The 4,947-nt window shown below is 37.1% G+C and overlaps 1 non-coding gene across 1 annotated transcript; it reads right to left on the bottom strand.

The window, feature by feature from the left end:
- Positions 1–3,923: 3,923 nt before the first annotated feature.
- On the bottom strand, positions 3,924–4,030 carry LOC121208747 (small nucleolar RNA R71). The gene has a single exon (XR_005903872.1). It is a non-coding gene; the product is annotated as a small nucleolar RNA R71 (small nucleolar RNA).
- Between the last annotated feature and the right edge of the window lie 917 nt (positions 4,031–4,947).

The following is a 4,947-nucleotide window of genomic DNA, read 5'->3' as shown; positions in this document are numbered from 1 at the left end:
CATTTCATACATTCATCATTCAAATTCAATCAATTTGTCCCAAATACGAGCCTACGAGGCTCTAAACATACATTAGGAGTGGTTTGGGACTAAACCGAGAATTTAAAAAGCATTCACGAACTTGGAAAATTTTCTCAAAACAGGGGACACACGCCCGTGTGGCCAGGTCGTGTGTCTCACACAGCCATCAGACACGCCCGTGTCACAGGTTGTATGGGAATTCGAAATGGGAGCACATGGTCGTGTCCCAGCCCGTATCCTACCCCGTGCAACTCTCTGACCTAGGTCACGCGGCTAACACACATGCCAGTGTGGCTAGCCTGTATGCCCTAAAAATGACCACACATGCCCATGTGCCAAGCCGTGTGCTAGACTATGCCAAACCTGTAGGGTATACTGACTTATGCCGCACAACCAAGTTACACGCTTGTGTGCGAGACCGTGTGGGGCATACTGACTTGATTTAAATTTTAACACCAGGGGACACATGGCCGTGTAATATGACTGTCTATCACACACGGCTAAGACACATGCCCATGTCTCTACCCGTGTGGACAAAAATAGTCTATTTACCAAGCCAATTTGTGACCCACACTTATGCTCACCTAAACAACCAAAATGACACCAATTCATAGTATAATTAAACATCTAATTTAGCCACAAACAAGGCCAATTCATACCATTTCTAATACTAGCAACCAATATGCTTATACCTTCAAGTTTTATCCAATCAAAACATGCCAAAATACATATACAAATCTTCTAATTAAACTTTTACCTAACATACATCATTTTGCACTAATTCACAAGCATGATACCAATTCCACAAACCACACAATATAAGTCATTCACATATCCATTTATGGACTTAAAATATCAACCATATATACACTTATATGCACATAATCAAATCTACCACATTACACTAACATTCATGGTCATATTTACAAACCAAAACATATGCCATTACAAGTCATTACAATTGGCCAAAATCACTATCAATCCATAATCAAAATGACTCACAACACCTATTGTAAGAGTATGCCCAAAGATTAATCAAGAGATGGTTGTAATAACATACTTGATTTATCATGTTTTAATATAAGGCATTTTCATTATTATTTCAGTTTTTCTTTCTGTGTGTATAAATAAACTGTTTTATAATAATGTCCTGAGAATAATATGATTGTTCTTAAAAGATCCTTAGTCAAGTATTATTGTTGACTAGGACAACAATAATGCATTGAGACTAACATGTAGTTGATTGATGATAAAGAGTTGTCATTGATATGGAGTGTCAAAATCAATGCATGAATATGTGTGTTAGAGAACAACATATTGGACTAACCTGCTATGAGTATGTTTCTTGGATTATTATGTAATTGTCACAACATTACTCATAGTGATTAATATGTATTTGATCCTCAGACTTGCAATCATCATTATCCCAACATTGTGAGCTATATATTTTGATACAGTTAAATGTACACCGTAACTGGTTGTTCTATAAAGGCTGATGTTAGATATACCACAATCTATGTAGAGGGATATGGTTGATCAATATAGATTAGGTCCCTCCTACATAATGGGAGTAATATCTTAGGCCACTTGATTGAATGAGATTAGAAATGCATGGCCATGCTCAAATAAGTTTATATGAGATGTCATACTTATTTGTATATCATAGTCTACTCAAGATATCAAGAAACATGAGATGGACTATGCAAGTGTGACTATTCCATGACTTGTGTTCATTCCAGAGATAAAGAACTTCAGGATTAGTGTAAGAAAGATAAATCACAAAAGGTTATGTCGAATCATGACTTCCTGTAACTTAGGTAGTAATGATGCATTGCTAAATGCCACTCATTGTATGTAACATTAGAATCGTTCTAATTGATAAATCATAATTTATACATATTTTTATCCCATGCTTAGCACATTTATGGATGATTTCTCCTTAGATTTGGTGAATTCGATGCTCCTAATTCTTTAATTTCATGTTTTATACTTAATGGAGCATATAAGAGTAAAAAGAGCGAGAAACGGGCTGAAATGGAGAAAATGGACCCACGTGGGAAATCAACATGGCCTGGATTTCCTTACACGGGCGTGTCACACGGCCGTGTCCATTTGGTAGGATCGAAGCACGACTTACACTTGTAGACTACATGCTCGTGCCTATTCAAAAACCTTGACCACGGGCTGGAGTAATCGTACACGGGCGTGTCCTTGCTGACCCAAGTATAGCCCTATTTGGAAAAGGCCACTTTTAAGGGCTCTTAGGCATTCTGAAGCCTATTTAAACACCGGAGGAGGCACTTAGAATAGACACACGGAGTAGGAGGCAAGAAATTACTCAAGGGAAGCCGATTGGTCTATCTCAGAAGCCGGATTCATCGTCAAGAATGAAGATCTCCCTTCAATTTCGATTCAGGGGTTTTGTGTTTTCTTTATGTTTTGTATTCATTATTCTTCTGAGATGTTTTCTTTTATAATTATGAACTAAACCCCAAGAATGAAACCTAAGACAGATCTTGTTATTATTATCTGAATTGTATGATAAATATTGACTTGTTCTTAATTATGTGTTCTTAATTCTTGTTTTAATATTCCAAGATATTGATTCAAGTTAATGCTCTTATTCAGAAGAGGAAAAGACCCTGTCTAAGAGTAAATTTGTGTAATTAAGTGGAGTTGATTGCACGCCTAGAGATAGGGTGATAAGATTTTGCCGGATTAGGGTGAAACCTAATAAGAGGATCTATAGATCGAGTTAATACAACACTAGGGCGTTAATTAGAAAGAGATTTCAATTAATCAACCTAGGGTTAGATGTTATTAGTCTCGAGAGAGATAATAATATAACTGAGGGATTTTTACGGATGAAGTCAAATGAATAAATCGTCTGATTTAGAGTCAAATAACAAGTGAAGTCTAGGAGGATTTTTCCTTGGGTATTGTCTTAATCAATCGAATTTTCCCTAAAGCTTTTCCCCAATTTCTCTCTGTGCACTCTTAGTTTAGTTAATTAGTTTACATAAATAAATCCCTTAATTTTTAGGCTAGATAATAAAAAGAAAGTAATCACTAGTACTCTTGGTTCCTTTGGGTTCGACAATCCGGTCTTGCTAAAACTATACTATTGTTTGATAGGTACACTTGCCTTCATCGTGATAATAGTTAGTTTCAAGAACGATTAATTATAAATTTTTAAAAACCTGTCACGAATATCACGTATCAAGTTTTTGACGCCGTTGCCGGGGAACTAGGATATTAGGAACACTCGATTTTTATTACTTTAGCCATTCTACTTTATTTGCAATTTAAATTTTTATTTTCTTTTCTAATTTTTCTTTTATTCGTTCCTGGCAGGTTTTTATAGTGTATGACTAGAAGAAACCTGTCGGGACCATTACTGTTTGATAGTGAGATCGATCGCACAGTTCGTAGAAACTGAAGAGAAATAAGGCAAAGCTTACGATACATAGAGATGATACTTCAACCACAACCGCGGAGATGGCTGAAAACCAAGAAAATTTGCTATCTCCTACGATTGCTGCTAATTAGAATCCTGCTCCACGTACTATGTATGATTATGCTAAACCTTCTTTAACAGGAACTGAATCGAGCATAGTTAGGCCTACTGTTGCTGCAAATAATTTTGAACTGAAACCTAACACCATTCAAATGATCCAACAGTTTGTTCAGTTTGATGGTTTGCAGGACGAGGATCCCAACGCTCACTTGGAAAATTTCTTAGAGTTTTGTGACACTTTTAAAATCAATGGCATTTCTGATGATGTCATTCACCTTCGATTATTCCCTTTTCATTGAGGAACAAAGCTAAACAGAGGTTGAACTTGTTACCACAAATAACCGAAAAGTTTTTATTAAAATATTTTCTGCCGACTAAAACGGCTAAATTACGTAATGATATCTCTTCTTTTGTGCAGATGGACTTAGAAACACTCTACGATGCATGAGAGATATACAAGGACCTTTTGCGAAGATGCCCTCACCATGGGTTACCACTCTGGCTATAGGTTCAAACGTTTCACAATGGCCTAAATCCTTCGACTAGACAGATGATTGATGCAGCTGTTGGTGGAACTATCAATAATAAGACACTTGAGGATGCTTATGAATTTATAAAAGAGATGTCATTGAATAATTATCAGTGGCAAGTTATGAGGACAAAGCCAACGAAAACAACCGGTATTTTTAAAGTCGATCCGGTCACCATGCTCTCTAATTAGGTAGAACTTTTAATAGAAAAATTGACGGATTTCTTGGTTTTTCACAGGTTCACCCAGTAATGCAGTACGAAACAAGTGGAGGTAGATCAAGCAATTCAGAATACACACCCTATAGCCACAACATGGAGAACGAGCAGTTAAATTACATGGGTAATAATCCTCGATCTTAAAATAATCCTTATAGTAATACTTACAATACAGGATGGAGGAACCGCCCAAATTTCTCATGGGGAGGCTAAGGGAATTAGAGACCACCACCACCTTCAGGCTTCCAACAACAACCTTACCAGCAAGAGAAAAAGTCAAAGCTTGAGGATATGTTAGCAAAATTCATCTCGGTGTCAGAAACTCGTTTCCAGAATACCCAGACAACACTTAAAAATCAACAAGCGTTGATCTAAGGGCTCGAAAATCAGATAGGTTAACTCGCTAAATTGATATCTGAATGACCATAAGGTAGCCTCCCGAGTAACACTGAATCTAACCTAAGGGAGAAACTCAGTGCAATTACCTTTCAAGATGAGGAAGGGTTAGTTGCACCTGAACCAGAATCGAGGTAAGAAACTGTGTTAAGTAAAGGTAAAGGTGAGGTGGACCACAATGACCAGAAACCGATAAGTAAAGAGTACAAATCTCGTGTGCCATACCCAAATGTGACAAGAAAAGACCGCACAGACGAACAATTCGG

This window comes from Gossypium hirsutum, chromosome A10 (assembly GCF_007990345.1).
Source record: "Gossypium hirsutum isolate 1008001.06 chromosome A10, Gossypium_hirsutum_v2.1, whole genome shotgun sequence".
NCBI lineage: Eukaryota > Viridiplantae > Streptophyta > Magnoliopsida > Malvales > Malvaceae > Gossypium > Gossypium hirsutum.
The sequence above is the reverse complement of the archived record's forward strand: the minus strand, read 5'-3'. Positions and strand labels throughout refer to the sequence as shown.